This window comes from Entelurus aequoreus, linkage group LG12 (assembly GCF_033978785.1).
Source record: "Entelurus aequoreus isolate RoL-2023_Sb linkage group LG12, RoL_Eaeq_v1.1, whole genome shotgun sequence".
In the NCBI taxonomy this organism is placed as follows: Eukaryota; Metazoa; Chordata; class Actinopteri; order Syngnathiformes; family Syngnathidae; genus Entelurus; species Entelurus aequoreus.
Window position 1 is genome coordinate 7,813,390 of NC_084742.1, and position 22,755 is coordinate 7,836,144.

A 22,755-nucleotide genomic window follows, 5' to 3' on the forward strand; every position below is an offset into this window, starting at 1 on the left:
CATGATTTCAGTTATTTCACTTTTTTTTGTTAAGTACATAACTCCACGTGTGTTCATTCATAGTTTTGATGCCTTCAGTGACAATCTACAATGTAAATAGTCATGAAAATAAAGAAAACACATTGAATGAGGAGGTGTGACCAAACTTTTGGCCTGTACTGTATATATATATATATATATATATATATATATATATATATATATATATATATATATATATATATATATATATATATATATATACACATATACAAATATTCACATATACATGTCTATATATACAGTATATATAGACATGTATTCATATATATATATATATATATATATATATATATATATATATATATATATATATATATATATATATATATATATATATATATATATATATGCTGCCTCTTTGCTAGGTCAGCATTGCAAACGCAAATATGTTCTTATTTGCCTTATCCTTGATAAAAAAAAAAGTTGAATAAATAAATAAATGCATTTAAATTTGAAAGTAAATGTTTTTTATACTATTTTACCCAGAAGACTTAGTGCTGTAGACAGGAACAGGAAGTAAGCTTGAGCTACACGGGAGGACGACAATTTTGCCGTTTGAGCTACAAAGATAAGATCAAATATAAACCTTTCTTTATCCCACAAAACATAAAGTGAAGTAAGTACACAGATTAAATAAGAAATAAGGCTAAAATGAAAAGTCTACAAGAAACAGTTACATTTAAAAATTTAAAAAAGAATAATAATAAAATGTAAAATGTACAAGAAAAAAACACGCACCACACTATGCATTAAAAAAAAAAAAATCAGCTGATATATTGGTCCACATTATTGATCCTACTCCCTCTACACAAGAAATAAACATTTTTTTATTAAAAAAATAAAAATGTTTTTGATAAAACAGTTGATTTGCGCATTTGAGTGCTGCTCATAGACAAATTAAATTGGGTGAAAACAATCCTGAATTTGAGTTTGTTGGTATTTTTAGTTCCTGTCTGGCGCTCTTATTTTGGTTGTACTTCCTGTTCTGTGTGTGTGTTAACCTGCAGTGACTTTACTCCTGCCTCTGAGCGCTGCTCTTCACACCTGTTGTACATGAACAATCAAGACTAAGTTGAGCCGTGGTTACTTCCTGTGTGGGTTCCCTGTGCCAGGTTTCACTTTTCCTGCATTTGACAGGAAAGGAGACTTTAACCAGCACTGCTGCATTCTGGGACCACAAGCGCCGCTACAATGCGACCCAACCCTGATAGAATCGGCGCCATCGCAGAACCCAGGAGGGACTGGATATTCTTGAAAAGATGCAGTCAGTAGGTAATGGTGCCAAAATATTGCTAGTAATATGATTTTTTTTTTTTTTGAATATATTTAAAAGTATGGAAAATGTATTCTACTGTACTAGTATTTTATTAGTAAAATAATACTTCTTCCATCCTTCTTTTTAAAACTATGTTGTATAGAAACACTAAAAGATCAAGTTTTTTCTTGAAGCCTCTGCTCCGCCTTTGAAGACAAGGCAACAGTGACATAACAGTAAATAAACAGTAATACATCAAACTAATATGAATAAACATATATCATTAGTAATACATACAAGTAATAGGTTCTCTGAGGTTTCAGGAAGTATGGCGTGGTTGCCTAAAAGATGTAAGACTGTTCTCAAATTGAACCCCGATTGAAAAGTAATCGAAAGGTGCGTAATTGATGAGCCTTTTGTCTGCTGTTGTGTATTGCTGCACCGTGTTGGGGACATTCAGGAGTGCGGTTGTCTCTGGCTTCTTTTGCCTGTACTTATTTGACTGATCCATTTGTATTTTTTTTTTAGTTTATCAGTAGGGATGTCCGATAATGGCTTTTTGCCGATTTCCGATATTCCGATATTGTCCAAACTCTTAATTACCGATACCGATATCAACCGATACCGATATATATACAGTCGTGGAATTAACACATTATTATGCCTAATTTGGACAACCAGGTATGGTGAAGATAAGGTCCTTTTTTTTAAAAAATTAATAAAATAAAAGATAAATAAATTAAAAACATTTTCTTGAATAAAAAAGAAAGTAAAACAACATAAAAACAGTTACATAGAAACTAGTAATGAATGAAAATGAGTAAAATTAACTGTTAAAGGTTAGTACTATTAGTGGACCAGCAGCACGCACAATCATGTGTGCTTACGGACTGTATCCCTTGCAGACTGTATTGATATATATTGATATATAATGTAGGAACCAGAATATTAATAACAGAAAGAAACAACCCTTTTGTGTGAATGACTGTGAATGAGTGTAAATGGGGGAGGGAGGTTTTTTGGGTTGGTGCACAAATTGTAAGTGTATCTTGTGTTTTTTTATGTTGATTTAATTTAAAAAAAACAATAAAAAAACCCGATACCGATAATAAAAAAACGATACCGATCATTTTCGATATTACTTTTTAAAGCATTTATCGTCATCTCTATTTATCAGTTTTATTTTAGTTTATATATATTTCTTGTGGGTTACTTATTTGGTGGAAACTTTAAATTACATTTTAACATGTATTTAGTTGCATTTGTCAAAAATTAAATAAACAAAAATAAATACTTTTTCCATACTTTTTAAATATACGTTTGTTTATTTTTAAAAGGATACGTTATTATAATAAATAAATGAATGGATTAATACATTTTTTAAAATCAATACAAATTTAGATAAAGAAATAAATAAAAAGGCTCGATAAATGGCGTCAATAATGTCATAGGGTAGCTCAGTGGTTTTAAAATATTTAAAAATATATTATTTTATCTTTTTTTTTTCATACCTCCCATGAAGTTTTTATTTTTATTTTTTTATCTATATGCTATATACTGTATTCTCTGAACTATAGAGCACATTGGTATACAAGCCGAACCCACTAAATGAAATGAAATAAATATGTTTCCATATTTATATAGCCACACCTAAGCCGCCGATATATACATTGTGAAAAGTTATTTCCACAGGAATATTTGGAAACGTTTATTTACATACCTTAATTGTTTCCAAACGGTGTCTGTAACACGGCAGTAAAACGGACGATCAAACAAAACAGAAGTCATTGTCATGGACCCACTAGCTGCGGAAGCTAGCTCTCCAATCAGCGAAACAGACTCAATAACTCCACGGTGACGTTTTGGTGAATTTTCTGAGGAATTTGTGAAACTGAATCAATACCAAAAAAAATTCCATTGTAAGTTAATAATACCAACACAGACACTCGTAAACGTATTAGCATCTTAGCTAATGCTAAAGACGCTAGCTTGCTTATATTACAATTGCACGTACAAATATGCATGAAAACACTCCTGCAGACATCACACGGGGGACGGTTTAGTAAGTAAGAATTGTTTTAGTTCTATTGTAAAACTGTTGATTGAAGTGATGAATGAAGAATCCATATGAGTAGAAACGCTATGGACAAACATTGTTATGTCCTGACAAATGTGGACGTGGATTAAATGATGTCACAGTTAGTAGAAATTTGCATGACTCAAATTACTTTACTCATTTGTACCTTTGTCATTATCTGATCAAAAGTCCTTCAAAATGGTCCAAAAAACACAACATTACATATTTGATGTTTTTGTGTAGGACTGAAGCTTATTGAGAAATTTGGGCCAAAAAACACACACACGAGACAATTTAGTAAGTATGAATAGTTTTAGTTGTATTGTAAAACTTGCAAACGTTGCTTGGCGTGATGAATCCTTTTGTGCAGAAACGCTATGGACGGTTTTACTTCCAGTTCGAGGCATTAAAACAGGAAGTTCATTTTTAACCTGCAACACCTGCTTTGGCCCAAAAGAGGGCGCCATAGCACAAAATTGTATGTTGTAAGTTATCCCATGTTCATTGTTTTTAAAAGCATTTTAGATTAAAAAAAAAAGCACCTTAATCCTTGATTGTTCCTCTCTATTTTTCTTTCGCATACATAAGTGGGCTTTTTGTTAAGTACATCAAGATAAACTAATGAGCACTGTATGCAAAGTAACCGTACCACCAAGCTTCTTTTCACCATGCGATGTTACACTAAAAAAATCAAGTAATCGTTTTTTGGGTTTTTTTGCTGCCTGTGGCTGAAACAGCCTGGGCGAAACCTTCAGAATAAAAGCACATTCACAAGTTGAATTGCCGACCTTTACTTTTGTCATTATGTGCTCTCAAATTTTAATATATGACTATGTATATCAACAATTAGATATGTTTCTGTTGACCAGTTTCCCACCTTTTTTCTGTAAGGGGCGCCGGAAGTTGGCACACCTGTCAGCGATCCTGTTCTGTCTCCCTGTAATGTTTGTCCGCTCTTGAATGGGATTGTGCTGAAAATCTGAAATTCCCCTTCGGGGATTAATAAAGTATTTCTGATTCTGAAACAATAAAACCATTTCAGTACACTGCAAAAAGTCAGTGTTCAAAAACAAGAACAAAAAATTGTATTTATTTCATTTGAACTAAGCAAAATTATCTGCCAATAGAACAAGAAAACTTTCCAAAACAAGTAAAATTAGCTAACCTCAATGAACCCCAAAATACCTTAAAATTAGGGATGTCCGATAATGGCTTTTTGCCGATATCCGATATTGTCCAACTCTTTAATTACCGATACCGATATCAACCGATATCAACCGATATATGCAGTCGTGGAATTAACACATTATTATGCCTAATTTGGACAACCATGTATGGTGAAGATAAGGTACTTTTTAAAAAAAATAAATAAAATAAGATAACTAAATTAAAAACATTTTCTTGAATAAAAAAGAAAGTAAAACAATATAAAAACAGTTACGTAGAAACTAGTAATTAATGACAATGAGTAAAATTAACTGTTAAAGGTTAGTACTATTAGTGGAGCAGCAGCACGCACAATCATGTGTGCTTACGGACTGTATCCCTTGCAGACTGTATTGATATATATTGATATATAATGTAGGAACCAGAATATTGATAACAGAAAGAAATGGGGGGAGGGAGGTTTTTTGGGTTGGTGCACTAATTGTAAGTGTATCTTGTGTTTTTTATGTTGATTTAATAAAAAAAAACAAATAAAAAAAAACAAAAAACGATACAGATAATAAAAAAACCGATACCGATGATTTCCGATATTACATTTTAACGCATTTATCGGCCGATAATATATATTATCGGACATCCCTACTTAAAATAAGTATATTCTCACTAATAACAAGTGCACTTTTCTTGGTAGAAAAAAAAAGACGTTTTTGCTCAATATGTTGAAAAATATTCTTAAATTAAGTAAATGCTAGTGCCATTATCTTGACATAATGATATGCGCTCGGCATTACATTTCTTGAAACCAGCAAACTTATACTAAAAACTGATTTATTTTTCTTAATGGAAAGGCAACAAGGCAAGCGCTTGTTACTCTCGGGGTCTCCTAGCCACTCAGGCAAATCATATGGTCTAAAAATGCATTTTCCCATCGATAACATGACATCATCGCGCCAAGTGCATGCTCTTTCAGTCAATTAGTGCGCATATATACATATATAATTTTTTTAAATTGTAATTTTGAAGAATTTACCTGAATGTGCATGAACTATTTCTGTTCAAAATTGTTAGAAATGTTAAATGTTTAAATATTAACTGTCAGTTTACTGTACTGTGCCAACTGTACTACTATATGAGTACGTGTTTTCTATTGTTTCATTGAAAATAAAACAGCAAAGTCATTTGGCTGTCATCTGTTTTAAAATGAGACACATTTGTGTCAAAATCATGATTTGTTTTTTTCATACTTGAAGTATTTGAGTTTGAGTTTGAGTTTATTTGGAACATGCAAGCATACAACATGATACATCACAATTTCCAGTTTCCTTTCAACATGTTCGAAAAGGAGTAGGAAGAAGCAGAGCTTATTTAATCCTACCCCTTTTCTTTACATAACAGTTGCAAAACTTTTTGTTCACTTCCTGTTCACAATTTTTTCACAATAAACTCCATAAGTAATCACAATAAAAATAAATAAATAAATAATAGTAAGAATTTAATAATAATAATTGGTGAAGTAAGTCATATTTCATATGATGAGATAAGTAAGATTACTTTAAGAATGAATGAATGGATGGATTAAATAAATTGAGAATGTTTGTCATGGTTCTTCTTCTTTGTACTTTGTAAACACTTTAAGTTTGAAGAGTTTCTTGAAGTGTATCATATTAGTACATTGTTTGATTGCTTTGCTTAATCCATTCCATAATTTAATTCCACATACTGATATACTGAAGGTCTTAAGTGTTGTACGTGCAAACAAGTAAGAAATGATTACTTGAAAAAAGTAGTTTTATACTTGTGAGTGTTGATGACACAGCTTTGCAACAGTTGATATTCTAGTTTCAAGCATGTTTTACTCAATATAGGTCATCAAATCTCAGCAACAAGCTGTAATATCTTACTGAGATCATTTAGGACCAAAACCCTTAAAACAAGTAAAACACTCTAACATAAAATCTGCTTAGTGAGAAGAATGATCTTATCAGACAGAAAATACCGTATTTCCTTGAATAGCCGCCAGGGCGCTAATTAATTTAAAACCTCTTCTCACTCCTGCGTTTACCAAAAGCATGCGGGATGGGCAAGCATGCGCTAATTATTTTAAAACCTCTTCTCACTCCGGCGCTTACCTTATCATGAAAAGCACATTTAATAAAAAATGTTATTATGGTCTTACCTTTACTTATAAATGATGTCCACCTGCAGCTGCTTCTGATCAAAGGCAGTCTTCCTTATCTTTCTTCAGTTTTAAAAGTCTCTGGAGATATTCCTTTAATTATTACCTCCTGCTTCGATTGAAAGTCCAGTTTAGAAAACTGTTTTATTTTAGATATGTAATCCTCCATTGTAAAAGTGCAAGCAAACGATCGCGGCTCACGCATGCTGATTGTTGTCTTCTTCTGCAGTACCGGTCTTCTGCAGTACTGGTAGTCGCAAGAAGGTTCACTAGCGCCCTCTACCACCAGGAGGCGGGAGTCATTTAATGACTCATATTTGACCTGGCGGAAGTGCCAAGCTTGCGCTAATTATTTTGCGAAACGAGTTTGACCCGGCTGTAATTCTAGGCAGGCGAATACTATAATTCAAGGCAATACGGTAAGCAAATATCACCCTTATTTGAGATATTCAATCTTACTTTGATTTCAGTTTTTGCAGTGTATCTTTGGTTGTGTTTAGTGAAAATTATTCAACTTAAAACATGAGCGAAGAAAAACGCACGAATCAGCCGCACCATTTTGTAAACCGCAGGGTGTAAAGTGTAGGAAAAAGTTGGCGGGGAATTTGCGTTGACAGATGCCATACTCTCGAAAACATGATTATTAAAGCCATCAATCTGAATTATTTTCTGTGAAACATTTTTCTCCGGCCTCATTATGTGTTCGTTTTACCTCTGATTTATTACATGTGCTTTGATGCTGATGATGTTTTCTCACGTCGTGCAACTTTTCCAATTATATTTTCAGACCATGTTCATAACCGGGAGAGGAAGGGGGGGGCGGAAAAAGGGAAGCGTGTCGATAATTGAAGACGTCGTCCGCGTGGGAAAAAAGGTACGTTTGATGGCTGCGGCACAATTAGATATGGAAATGTTATTAACGGCGGGAAAATAAGACGGCGCGACTTCTGCAGACGCGCGACGTCCAGATGGGCCGACAGGCAGATATAGATATATAAACATGAAACAGATTCTTTACAAGGGAGGTCAGCGCGGCCTGGCAGAGTACACTAATATCCCCGTGCTGAGCAGGATGGTGGGTGACCATGCGCGTCGGTCGCACTCGGCTGCGCTCCATGAGCCAATGGCGGGAGATAGGAATGGCGGGGGGTGTGGTGAGGGGGGGTTTTTTCATGCTAATGCAGATTATCCTGTCACATAAACGTCAAAATACCTTGATTGGAATAAGAAAACGCCGTAACTGAATTTATTGTCCTCCTCCCGCTGAGGCTTTTGGAGGCCGTAAAAGTGGAGTGTGTCATCTCGCCAGCCTCCAGTGGCGTTTGATGGACTTTTGGAGAGAAGACCGCCAACAGCAGGAGTGGAAAGTCAGCGTCGCCCCTGTTGCGTTGTCTTTTTTTTTTCTTTTTTTTTTCCCCCCGCCGCCACATTATGGCCCCGCTGTAAAAATGCAGCACTGCAGCTTTCATTAGTGCACAGAGCAAAGATTATGGCTCAATGCAGTGCTATAAATTATGCATGGGCTGTGTGTGTGCAGGCCTTTAGCCCCCACCCCAATTTGAAAATGACAATTTTCATCTGGAATATTGGAGCGGCTGCTTGGCCCCCCCCCCTTTTAATGACACGAGGAGCTTTTATATTGTAATGTTCCCACAGAGCAGTGCTCTTCTCCAATCGTGGGGCGGTTCCCCCTGGAGGGGGCGCCGTGATGCGTGTGAGGGGGCGTGAGAGGCAATAGCGCGTATCTTGCCACAGAGAGATGCTGTAAATACCGCATTTTCCAGACTCTATAAGCCAAATCTTCAAAGAAAATTTTTTTTTTCCGGACTATAAGCTGCATATACACTACCGTTCAAAAGTTTGGGGTCACATTGAAATGTCCTTATTTTTGAAGGAAAAGCACTGTACTTTTCAATGAAGATAACTTCAAACTATTCATCCATCCTCCTCCGCTTATCCGAGGTCGGGTCGCGGGGGCAGCAGCCTAAGCAGGGAAGCCCAGACTAATCGGGCCCTCTCCCCAGCCACTTCGTCCAGCTCTTCCCGGGGGATCCCGAGGCGTTCCCAGGCCAACCGGGAGACATAGTCTTCCCAACGTGTCCTGGGTCTTCCCCGTGGCCTCTTACCGGTCGGACGTGCCCTAAACACCTCCCTAGGGAGGCGTTCGGGTGGCATCCTGACCAGATGCCCGAACCACCTCATCTGGCTCCTCTCGATGTGGAGGAGCAGCGGCTTTACTTTGAGCTCCTCCCGTTTGGCAGAGCTTCTCACCCTATCTCTAAGGGAGAGACCCGCCACCCGGCGGAGGAAACTCATTTCGGCCGCTTGTACCCGTGATCTTGTCCTTTCGGTCATAACCCAAAGCTCATGACCATAGGTGAGGATGGGAACGTAGATCGACCGGTAGATTGAGAGCTTTGCCTTGCGGCTCAGCTCCTTCTTCACCACAACAGACCGATACAGCGTCCGCATTACTGAAGACGCCGCACCGATCCGCCTGTCGATCTCACGATCCACTCTTCCCTCACTCGTGAACAAGACTCCGAGGTACTTGAACTCCTCCACTTGGGGCAAGATCTCCTCCCCAACCCGGAGATGGCACTCCACCCTTTTCCGGGCGAGAACCATGGACTCGGACTTGGAGGTGCTGGGATGAGAACTTCAAACTAGTCTTAACTTTAAAGAAATACACTCTATACATTGCTAATGTGGTAAATGACTATTCTAGCTGCAAATGTCTGGTTTTTGGTGCAATATCTACATAGGTGTATAGAGGCCCATTTCCAGCAACTATCACTCCAGTGTTCTAATGGTACAATGTGTTTGCTCATTGGCTCAGAAGGCCAATTGATGATTAGAAAACCCTTGTGCAATCATGTTCACACATCTGAAAACAGTTTAGCTCGTTACAGAAGCTACAAAACTGACCTTCCTTTGAGCAGTTTGAGTTTCTGGAGCATCACATTTGTGGGGTCAATTAAACGCTCAAAATGGCCAGAAAAAGAGAACTTTCATCTGAAACTCGACAGTCTATTCTTGTTCTTAGAAATGAAGGCTATTCCACAAAATTGTTTGGGTGACCCCAAACTTTTGAACGGTAGTGTAATTTCTCGTTTTTTGTTTTTGTTTTAATATTTGTATTATGGTTGTCAGCGAAGACAAATCCATAAATCAACCGCACTGTTTTATAAGCCGCAGGTTTCAAAGGGTAGGATAAAAAGTAGCTACTTATAGTTCGGAATTTACGGTAAATAAACATTCACTTCGGAAGGGGGGGTGTGGCGAGAAAAAAATTAGGTCTCCTTGCAAAATGTAACTGAGAGAAGGTTTGAAACAGCCCGTTTAATGCAGTGCTTCTTAAATAGTGGGGTGGGGGGCGCCATTATATGAGTGGGGTTGCTGTGTAGCACACAGTATATCTTGATGCATACAGATGAAAAAATAAAGGGCGTGAATAAAAGTTACAATTTTTAGGGGGGGCGTGGCATAAAATAGTTGCGAACCACATGGAGTCACATAATAATGTGAATAAAGCACATCTGGAATGCTAATGTGTAGATTAGGTACACATGCAACGCAACGTCATTTTTGTTACGTTCATTGGTGTTGGACTGGACCCCAGGATGCAGAGAGAGGAGATGGGGTGCGGGTACTGCAATGTATTAGCAGGAAACAAAAACTAGTGCAGCTCGGGTAGCGCACAGGAAGCTAAGCCCTCTAGCACAAAAGTCAAAAAGGCGTATAAAGCAGCCAGGTGTGTCCTGATTGCCAATCATGGACAGGCGAGAAAGGTGAAACATATGGTGGCAAACAGGAACTACAAATAAGAGTTTCAACACAGGAAAATCATTAGAGAAAATGGCCGAGTCCAAACTTGTCATGTGGGATCCTGACCATTAAACATCTGTTATTTCTGATGGTTAGAAATGCTGGGGGAGTGTTTAGCACGGAGGGCTCGCAGTACATTGGCCGCTGGATCGATTCCGGCTCGGTAGCTGCACATTTGACAGGAACACCTTGCAATCAATCAGTCGGTATTCAGAACATGTTGAATTATTCCTACTGGAACATTCTTGCATTGGGCCACTGTTCCATACACTTCTGGTGTCGGATCATAAAGCTAAGATGAATAAGAAATGTGATATCTTTGTCTGGAGCGACAGGCTTTTACCAGTTGTGTCGGGCGCGTGTGATCCAGCTGCTGTGGAATTCTGTGCTGCAGGCTTCCACTGTCACCGCTCAGTGGAAATATGTGGAATCCATAACAAAGGTTCAGTTACAGCATCTCACATGAAAGTGACGACCGCGACCATTTTGATTGCACTACATCAGGGGTCGGCAACCCGCGGCTCTTTAGCGCCGCCCTAGTGGCTCTCTGAAGCTTTTTCAAAAATGTATGAAAAATGGAAAAAGATGAGGGGGAAAAAAATAATAATTTTGTTTTAATATGGTTTCTGTAGGAGGACAAACATGACACAAACCTCCCTAATTGTTATAAAGCACACTGTTTATATTAAACATGCTTCACTGATTCGAGTATTTGGCGAGCGCCGTTTTGTCCTACTAATTTTGGCGGTCCTTGAACTCACCGTAGTGTATAACTTTCTCCGACTTTCTAGGACGTGTTTTATGCCACTTCTTTTTCTGTCTCATTTTGTCCACCAAACCTTTAACGTTGTGCGTGAATACACAAAGGTGAGTTTTGTTGATGTTATTGACTTGTGTGGAGTGCTAATCGGGCATATTTGGTCACTGCATGACTTGCAAGCTAATCGATGCTAACATGCTATTTAGGCTAGCTATATGTACATATTGCATCATTATGCCTCATTTGTAGCTATATTTGAGCTCATTTAGTGTCCTTTAAGTCATCTCAATTCAATGTATATCTCATGACACACTATCTGTATGTAATATGGCTTCTAATTTGTTGCGGCTCCAGACAGATTTGTTTTTGTATTTTTGCTCCAATATGGCTCTTTCAACATTTTGGGTTGCTGACCCCTGCACTACATCTTCTGAAAGGATGCTACTATATAAATAGAGCTTGGACATACAATACCTTTTTTAGAGTAGTCATTGTACAGCTTGTAAAGCGGCAGTAAAAATGACTCCACACAGAGCCGATATTTTCTCAACTGCTGGAAACACAGGTGAGTTTCAAGAAAATGAGTAACTGGTGGTGGTAGAGTCATGGTCTGGGGCTGCACGAGTGCTTCCAGCACTTGGGGAGCTGCGGTTTAACTGGCAACACGAGAGAGTGCAAGAAAATTAGTCACTGGCGGTGGTAGTTTCACTTGTGCAATGACCAAGAGCTTCTTTTTTTTTCTCGTGTCATGGTCTGGGGTTGCACGAGTGCTGCCAGCACTTAGGGAGCTGCGGTTTTACTGACAACACAAGGACTTGCAAGACAATTGGTGGTTTTAGCGTCATGTTCTGGGGCTGCATGAGTGCTGCCGACACTGGGAAGCTGTGGATTAACTGGCAACACGAGGAGTTGAAAGAAAATTGGTGGTGGTGGTGGTAGTGTCTGGGGCTGCATGAGTGCTGCTGACATTAGGGCGCTAGAAGTGAATTGCAAGGGTTTCGGTCAGGGGCTGCACTAGTGCCGCCAGCACTTGAGGAGCTGCGGTTTAACTGGCAACATAAGTGAATTGCAAGAAATTTAGAAATTGCAGCTGGTAACGTCATGGTCAGGGGTTACATGAGTGCTGCTGATACCGTGGCGCTGCGGTTTAACTGGCAACACAAGTGAGTCGCAAGGGAATTACTAATTGATGGCGGTGCCGTTATGTTCGAGTGCTGCCAGCACTTGGGGAGCTGCGGTTTTACTGACAACACAAGGACTTGCAAGAAAATTGGTGGTTTTAGCGTCATGTTCTGGGGCTGCATGAGTGCTGCCGACACTGGGAAGCTGTGGATTAACTGGCAACACAAAGAAAAGTGGTAATTGGTGGTGGTAGCGTCTGGGGCTGCGTGAGTGCTGCTGACATTAGGGCGCTACAAGTGAATTGCAAGAATTTGGGTAATTGGGGGGTGGTTGCGTCACGGTCAGGGGCTGCACTAGTGCCGCCAGCACTTGAGGAGCTGCGGTTTAACTGGCAACATAAGTAAATTGCAAGAAATTTAGAAATTGCAGGTGGTAACGTCATGGTCAGGGGATACATGAGTGCTGCTGACACCGTGGCGCTGCGGTTTAACTAGCAACACAAGTGAGTCGCAAGGGAATTACTAATTGATGGGCGGTGCCATTATGTTCGAGTGCTGCCAGCCCTTGGGGAGCTGCCTTTCAACCGGCAACACAAGTGAGTTGCTAATAAATTGGTCATCCGTGGCAGTAGGGTCACGGTCCGGGGCTGCACGAGTGCTGCCAGCACTTGTGACACGAGATTCAGAAGGACGACACTGCAGCGCTCCAATAAAACACACTCAGATCTTCTGTTTCTAGCCGATACTACATAAAAAATAACGTAAAATAACGCAGTAACGCATCATGTAGTAACGGTAACTGAGTTACTGAATATAAAAAATAACGCGTTAGATTACTAGTTACCACTTACTTTGTAACGCGTTAGTCCCAACACTGGTGATGAATGAAGAATCCATATGAGTAGAAACGCTATGGACCACGAGAGGACGGAACGGCACTTGCGCTTCTGGTTTAAAGCTCTAAACAGAAGTGCACTGCAGCACCTGCAGTGAGCAAACAGGTAAATCAGTCAATAACACACCTTTTCAGCGTACTTGCTTGTTTATTTTTTTTTTTACCATTTTTGCATTAAGACCGTCAGTGAAGAAAAATAAAAAAATCGGCTGCACTGGGTTTTTTTTTAAGCCGCGGAGTGCAAAGTGTGGGGAAAAAGTAGCGACTTATATTTCGGAAAATACAATATAGCTCTTCTGCACTGCAAAAAGTCAGTGTTCAAAAACAAGAAAGAAAAATACAAAAATGAGGGGTATTTTATTTGAACGAAGCAAAATTATCTGCCAATAGAACAAGAAAATTCGGCTTGTCAAGACTTTCCAAAACAAGTTAAATTAGCTAACCTCAATGAACCTTAAAATAATTATTATGCACTTTTCTTGGTAGAAAAATAAAATTGACGTTTTTTCTCAATATGTGGAAAAATATTCTTAAATGAAGTAAATGCTAGTGCCATTATCTTGACATAATGATATGCACTCAGCATCATTTTTGTTTTCATGCTTGAAGTAAGAAATGATTGCTTTAAAAAAGTTGTTTTATACTTGTGAGTGTTGATGACACAGCTTTGCATCAGTTGATATTCTAGTTTCAAGCATGTTTTACGCAACATGGGTTAAAAAATCTCAGCTACATGCTGTAATATCTTACTGAGATCATTTAGGACCAAAACAAGTAAAACACTCAACATAAAATCTGCTTAGTGAGAAGAATTATCTTATCAGACAGAAAATAAGCAAATATCACCCTTATTTGAGATATTTAATCTTACTTAGATTTCAGTTTTTGCAGTGTGGAAACAGTCGTGCGCTGCAAAAAGTCAGTGTTCAAAAACAAGGGAAAAAAATACAAAAATTTGGGGTATTTTATTTGAACGAAGCGAAATCATCTGCCAATAGAACAAGAAAATTTGGCTTGTCAAGACTTTCCAAAACAAGTCAAATTAGCTAACCTCAATGAACCCCAAAATACCTTAAAATAAGTATATTCTCACTAATAAGTGCACTTTTTCTACTTGGTAGAAAAAAAAACATGAGACCTTTTTGCTCAATATGTTGAAAAATATTCTTAAATGAAGTAAATGCTAGTGCCATTATCTTGACATAATGATATGCGCTCGGCATCTTTTTTTTTTTCATGCTTGAAGTAAGAAATGATTGCTTTAAAAAAGTTGTTTTATACTTGTGAGTGTTGATGACACAGCTTTGCAACAGTTGATATTCTAGTTTCAAGCATGTTTTACTCGATATAGGTCATCAAATCTCAGCAACAAGCTGTAATATCTTACTGAGATCATTTAGGAGCAAAACCCTTAAAACAAGTAAAACACTCTAACATAAAATCTGCTTAGTGAGAAGAATTATCTTATCAGACAGCAAATATCACCCTTATTTGAGATATTTAATCTTACTTAGATTTCAGTTTTTGCAGTGTGGCTTTAAATCAGACCTGGGTAAATTAAGGCCCGTTGAGCTTCTCAATCTGGCCCGCGGGACATTCCCAAATAATTTTTTTAGATCTTTAAGATGGAAACTGGAGCCGCCATTATTATGTGCAGTGATGTTTTCTAATAACCATAAGTCTTCAACTATACAAAGTATTTCAATGGTTGTAATCTGCGTTTATGGGTAATATACCAATTACTATGGTAATCTAATTAGTTACTATGGTAATCTACGTCACAGCAGCTCAGACGAGGCACCAAGCATTGTGGGCGGGAAGCGTTTCCACAGACGTGGAAGGAGATTTTCACAACAAACTTCTAAAGCTTAGTGATATATAGAACAGAAAGTACTTTATTGAGCCCTGGGGCAGATTCAGCAAATATCAGATATATCAGATTGTAGGTGGGTTTATTTTGTACCCTTCGCGTTCATATTTCACTGTTTGTTGCATTTTTGTTGCATTTCACTTGATTGTAAAATATGTCGTTCGAAAGGGGGTGTGACGTTCATAGTTTGTCAATATTCAGTGTTTTATCCTTCATAGAAAAATTTACAATTCCATTACGTTTTTTAAGGCGGTCTGTCATAACGTTTTTAAGCATTCAATTAGGGCTGCAACTAATGATTAATTTGATAATCGATTAATCTGTCGATTATTACTTCGATTAATCAATTAATAATCGGATAAAACAGACAAACTACATTTCTATCCTTTCCAGTATTTTATTGGGGGAAAAAACAGCATACTGGCACCATACTTATTTTGATTATTGTTTCTCAGCTGTTTTTAAGCATTCAATTAGGGCTGCAACTAACGATTAATTTGATAATCGATTAATCTGTCGATTATTACTTCGATTGATCGATTAATAATCGGATAAAACAGACAAACTACATTTCTATCCTTTCCAGTATTTTATTGGAAAAAAGCAGCATACTGGCACCATACTTATTTTGATTATTGTTTCTCAGCTGTTTTTAAGCATTCGATTAGGGCTGCAACTAATGCTTAATTTGATAATCGATCAATCTGTCTATTATTACTTCGATTAATCGATTAATAATCGGATAAAACAGACAAACTACATTTATATCCTTTCCAGTATTTTATTGGGAAAAAACAGCATACTGGCACCATACTTATTTTGATTATTGTTTCTCAGCTGTTTTTAAGCATTCAATTAGGGCTGCAACTAACGATTAATTTGATAATCATTAATCTGTCGATTATTACTTTGATTAATCGATTAATAATCGGATAAAACAGACGAACTACATTTCTATCCTTTCCAGTATTTTATTGAAAAAAAACAGCATACTGGCACCATACTTATTTTGATTATTGTTTCTCAGCTGTTTGTAAGCATTCAATTAGGGCTGCAACTAACGATTAATTTGATCATCGATTAATCTGTCGATTATTACTTCGATTAATCGATTAATAATCGGATAAAACAGACAAACTACATTTCTATCCTTTCCAGTATTTTATTGAAAAAAAACAGCATACTGGCACCATACTTATTTTGATTATTGTTTCTCGGCTGTTTTTAAGCATTCAATTAGGGCTGCAACTAACGATTAATTTGATAATCGATTAATCTGTCGATTATTACTTCGATTAATCGATTAATAATCGGATAAAACAGACAAACTACATTTCTATCCTTTCCAGTATTTTATTGGAAAAAAAACAGCATAGTGGCACCATACTTATTTTTATCATTGTTTCTCAGCTGTTTGTAAATGTTGCAGTTTATAAATAAAGGTTTATTTTTTTATTTTTTTTATTTTTTTATTTATTTTTTTAAAGCTTCTGCGCATGCGCATAGCATAGATCCAACGAATCGATGACTAAATTAATCGGCAACTATTTTTATAATTGATTTTAATCGATTAGTTGTTGCAGCCCTACATTCAATCAGACATTATTGTGAGGTTTTGTATTAGTGTTCCTAAAAATAGATATACCGGCCCCCAGACACATTTTTTTCTCTAAATGTGGCCCCCCGAGTCAAAATAATTGCCCAGGCCTGCTTTAAATGATTCTCTCCTTCCTATCAAAAGTGCTCTTGTCCAAACCTGCCAGGTGTTGACTTCACCGTTTCAAGCCCTTGCGAGTCCGAAACCCGCTGTTGGCCGCGTGACTCACTCAGGCCCTCGCAAGAAGACGCCCTTGGCGAGCACAACTGCACACGTCTTTGGGAACCTTTCACAATCTTAAAATGTGTTTGCATCACTCATTTTTCCGCACATTTCACTGTTATGAGGCGCTGATAAAGAATAATGGCGGCTTTTATTTCTCACAGCACTTCACGTCCCAGTGACCCCCGCTCTTTTTGGCAGGCCGGCGGGGTTTTGATTTTTAGCTCACAATCAATTCATTTTAATCACAATGGCCAGCGCCCTGCAGCCGGGGTGGGGGGGAAAGGGGGGGGGGGGGGCGTGTGTGCTAATTGATTGACAGGTATTTGCATATACAGTACGCCGCAAAATGTCACGACCGGCCTTGGCGGTGACCTGCGTGGGCCTGTTGGCGCGACAATGTGATGAGGGTAATTCATCATGCAGCCCGCGCGCGCTCCCTCTCCGACGGGGCCCCGCCATTGTTGGCGTCGTCAGTCACCTGTCACGCCGCGGTGGGCACGGGGAGAGGACAGATGAGGGGACGCCGCGGCGCTGAGGAAGGGAGAGATTGCAGATGAGGGTGACGCTCGACTACAAACATTCCCTGCTGCCGTGCAATTAGACTCTTTCGATCCATTTTAAACCGTAAATATCGGCTCCAGTCATTTTAGCAGCCGTGTTTTACAATATCTTATTACCATCTGTTACACTTAGTGCCTCTGAAAAGACGCTTTCCTCCATGTTTTTCCAACCAATCTTGCTCAAATTTTGGTACATTTTACATCAAATGTTGGGATAATCTGGCGAAACACCTTAAAGTTACAGTGGGTGTCTTTGTAGAACTGTGTGAGAAGTTTCAAGTCACTTTGATGTGCGTGTATATGTATGTATATGTACAAACCCCGTTTCCATATGAGTTGGGAAATTGTGTTAGATGTGAATATAAACGGAATCCAATGATTTGCAAATCTTTTTCAACCCATATTCAGTTGAATGCACTACAAAGACAACATATTTGATGTTCAAACTCATAAACTTTATTTTATTTTTGCAAATAATAATTAACTTAGAATTTCATGGCTGCAACACGTGCCAAAGTAGTTGGGAAAGGGCATGTTCACCACTGTGTTACATGGCCTTTCCTTTTAACAACACTCAGTAAACCTTTGGGAACTGAGGAGACACATTTTTGAAGCTTCTCAGGTGGAATTATTTCCCATTCTTGCTTGATGTACAGCTTAAGTTGTTCAACAGTCCGGGGGTCTCCGTTGTGGTATTTTAGGCTTCATAATGCACCACACATTTTCAATGGGAGACAGGTCTGGACTACAGGCAGGCCAGTCTAGTACCCGCACTCTTTTACTATGAAGCCACGTTGGTGTAACACGTGGCTTGGCATTGTCTTGCTGAAATAAGCAGGGGCGTCCATGGTAACTTTGCTTGGATGGCAACATATGTTGCTCCAAAACCTGTATGTACCTTTCAGCATTAATGGCGCCTTCACATATGTGTAAATTAATCATGCTTTGGGCACTAATACACCCCCATACCATCACAGATGCTGGCTTTTCAACTTTGCGCCTAGAACAATCCAGATGGTTCTTTTCCTCTTTGGTCCGGAGGACACCAAAGTCCACAGTTTCCAAAAACAATTTGACATGTGGACTCGTCAGACCACAGAACACTTTTACACTTTGTATCAGTCCATCTTAGATGAAGCCGGTGGCGTTTCTGGGTGTTGTTGATAAAGGGCTTTCGCTTTGCATAGTAGAGTTTTAACTTGCACTTACAGATGTAGCGACCAACTGTAGTTACTGACAGTGGTTTTCTGAAGTGTTCCTAAGCCCATGTGGTGATATCCTTTACACATTGATGTTGCTTTTTGATGCAGTACCGCCTGAGGGATCGAAGGTCCATAATATCGTCGCTTACGTGCGGTGATTTCTCCAGATTCTCTGAACCTTTTGATGATGTTACGGAGAGTAGATGGTGGAATCCATAAATTCCTGGCAATAGCTGGTTGAGAAATGTTCTTCTTAAACTGTTGGACAATTTGCTCACGCATTTGTTGACAAAGTGGTGACCCTCGCCCCATCCTTGTTTGTGAATGACTGAGCATTTCGTGGAAGCTGCTTTTATACCCAATCATGGCACCCACCTGTTCCCAATTTGTCTGTCCACCTGTGGGATGTTCCAAATAAGTGTTTGGTGAGCATTCCTCAACTTTCTCAGTCTTTTTTGCCACTTGTGCCAGCTTTTTTGAAACATGTTGCAGGCCTCAAATTCGAAATGTGCTAATATTTGCAAAAAATAACAGTTTTCCAGTTCGAACATTAACTATCTTGTCTTTGCAGTCTATTCAATTGAATATAGGTTGGAAAGGATTTGCAAATCATTGTTTTATGTTTTTATTTACCATTTACACAACGTGCCAACTTCACTGGTTTTGGGGTTTGTAAAACATAATTGAGCAAATATCTGTTTTGAGAATTACCACAACAAAATACTACTAGACTTTGACGCACTGGCAAAAAAGGGAGATCAACAACACCCTAAAAGAGAATGTAAGTGTTAACACTTTAATGCTACGCTGCAAAAACTGAAATCTAAGTAATATTAAATATCTCAAATAAGGGTGATATTTGCTTATTTTCTGTCTGATAAGATAATTCTTCTCACTAAGCAGATTTTAAGTTAGAGTGTTTTACTTGTTTTAAGGGGTTTTGGTCCTAAATGATCTCAGTAAGATATTACAGCTTGTTGCTGAGATTTGATGACCTATATTGAGTAAAACATGCTTGAAACTAGAATATCAACTGTTGCAAAGCGGTGTCATCAACACTCACAAGTAGAGATGCCGATAAATGCGTTTAATCGGAAATTATCGGTATCGTTTTTTTTATTATCGGTATCTTTTAATTTTTTTATTTTTTTAAAAATTATTTTTACAATTAGTGCACCAACCCAAAAAACCTCCCCCCCTCCCCCATTCACACTCATTCACACAAAAGGGTTGTTTCTTTCTGTTATTAATATTCTGGTTCCTACATTATATATCAATATATATCAATACAGTCTGCAAGGGATACAGTCCGTAAGCACACATGATTGTGCGTGCTGCTGGTCCACTAATAGTACTAACCTTTAACAGTTAATTTGACTCATTTTCATTCATTACTAGTTTCTATGTAACTGTTTTTACATAGTTTTACTTTCTTTTTTATTCAAGAAAATGTTTTTAATTTATTTATCCTATTTTATTTTATTAATTTAAAAAAAAAAAAAGTACCTTATCTTCACCATACCTGGTTGTCCAAATGAGGCATAATAATGTGTTGATTCCACGACTGTATATATCGGTTGATATCGGTATCGGTTGATATAGGTATCGGTAATTAAAGAGTTGGACAATATCGGATATCGGCAAAAAGCCATTATCGGACATCCCTACTCACAAGTATAAAACTACTTTTTTAAAGTAATAATTTGTTACTTCAAGCATGAAAAAAAATCATGATGCCGAGCGCATATTATGTCAAGAAAATGGCACTAGCATTTACTTCATTTAAGAATATTTTTCAACATATTGAGCAAAAAGGTCTCAATTTTTTTTTCTACCAAGAAAAATGCACTTATTAGTGAGAAAATACTTATATTAAGGTATTTTTGGGTTCATTGAGGTTAGCTAATTTAACTTGTTTTGGAAAGTCTTGACAAGCCAAATGTTCTTGTTCTATTGGCAGATAATTTTGCTTAGTTCAAATAAAATGCCCCTCATTTTCGTTTTTTTTTTTTCTTGTTTATGAACACTGACTTCTTGCAGTGTACTTGTATGTTTCTTTGATGATATTGTTGGAAAGTAGAGGCATTATGATTAAAATAGCCCATGTTTGAGATGCCTACTCTTAGTTCCTAGAGATATGGGGCCGTACTTATCAAGCTTCTTAGAATTACTCCTAAGAAGTCTGCTAAGAGTTGACTTAAGAGTAAATAAATTCTTCGCTGAAAGCTGCACTTAAAAGTTAGTTATCAAGCGTCTTACTCACACTTTCAGCGAAGTGTAGGACTGAATCTTGAGTGTCACACTCAGAGCTGAATTACGACATTACTATGTGCCGTAAACGGAATTTTAGGTGACGTCATTTCTGTGTCCATAGAAATGACCAATCACGGAAGGGAATCCGTTGTCTAAGAATAAAGAAATATCTTGGAAATATTTAAGTGGACAATGGGAGTGTATATTTTGACAATAAACTACAAAATAATACAAAACAAACTAGTCCCCGCCGGCACTCACGCTACCGCTCCCTCTCTTCTATCGCCCACACACTCACTGACGTCACTCACCTCACGGCCACACACATACGCTACTGTCATAACATTTTCTTTCCAATTCATTAATTAGGCAACTAATTTGAAACTGGTGTGGGTGGCTCTATATATACTAGCCCACTGCAGACACATGCAGAAATCAACAAGGAATCGAAAAGTATTAAATCTGTGACAAAAATAATATCCGCTCTGTCTAAACGATACCGTTTGATCAGCTGCTCGTCATCAAAAAAAACCCAAAACATTGTTCCATTCCCTGAACGTTCGCGCACGTCTCTCTCGCCTCAGTGCCATCCCCTGCTGGCAACTCCTAACCACTTAAGACACCTCTGAAGGTCTCTTAAATATCGTGGAGAGTAGGAGTGATTCTTAGACTTAAGAACGTTGATAGAAAGCTTTTATTCTTAAGTTTGAGAGTAGGACTAAATTTCGCAAATTCTCAGGACTTAAGTGTAAAATGGCACTCTAAGAAGCTTGATAAGTACGGCCCATTTTATGCTTTGAAATGCAATTTCAAAAGCCAACGTGGCCCCTGAGCCAAATAGTTTGCCCACCCGTGCTCTAGATCCTACTGTGAGTCCATGTCCAGAACTGCCTCCACATTTATTATGCTGCTAACCGCCATCCTTTTTAATAATGTTCAAGGTCAGCGTGAATCGACACAGGTGGCGGACGGTGGGTCCGGCGTGAAACACCGGAGCAGCTGAGGCCATGCCGGCTGTGTCATTACTCTCCGCTGCAAAGACTCTCCAGTGTGCAAGGCTCTGCTTATAAGGTAAACATTTGGCCATCATCGCCATGATTATGCCCGGGCACATGTCCCTGTAGAAATATATTTAGGCGGGGTGGGGGTATGCAACTCATTAATAGCGTGGCTGACTTACCACGATAACGTTGCCTCCACATTCCTCAGAGAGGTTTTACTTTTTGACCAATTAGCCGGCGGAGCAACCTATTGGCCACCATGTGATCTCTGCAGGGACTTTATCAGAGCACGCTCTATTAAATCCAGTCTCCGGCTGAGGCGTGATGTGCCATCCCAGTGCTTACAATGGCTGCCAAATGCCAAATATTAATATTTTGTGGAAGAGCGTCCGTGCAAAACATACTTATCTGAAGCAATAGGCTTGATTGAATGGATCAGGGCTGTCCAAACTTTTTGACTTTGGGGAACAGCTTTGGTCTAAAAAAATAAAATAAAATGAAAAAATGTCTGTATGTATGTATACACCATACACACACATGTGTGCATGTGTATGTATGTTTAAATGTGTGTATATATTTGTGTATATGTACTTTATGTATGTGTGTGTGTGTATATATGTATGTGTATATATATATATATATTTTTGTTTGTTTGTATGTATTGCTTCTTTTATTTATTAGATGCCTTTTTACTGAGTATGCACAAACACAGTTTTTAATATTATG

The 22,755-nt window shown here is 38.2% G+C and overlaps 1 long non-coding RNA gene across 1 annotated transcript in view; it reads left to right on the forward strand.

Moving 5' to 3' along the window:
* Positions 1-22,464, forward strand: part of LOC133662659 (uncharacterized) — a 229,791-nt gene extending 207,327 nt beyond the window's left edge. Inside the window, exons 4-5 of the long non-coding RNA XR_009828133.1 lie at positions 1,180-1,314; positions 21,970-22,464. This is a non-coding gene — a long non-coding RNA (uncharacterized LOC133662659). The remainder of the gene's footprint in view (positions 1-1,179; positions 1,315-21,969) is intronic.
* The last annotated feature ends 291 nt before the right edge of the window (positions 22,465-22,755 follow it).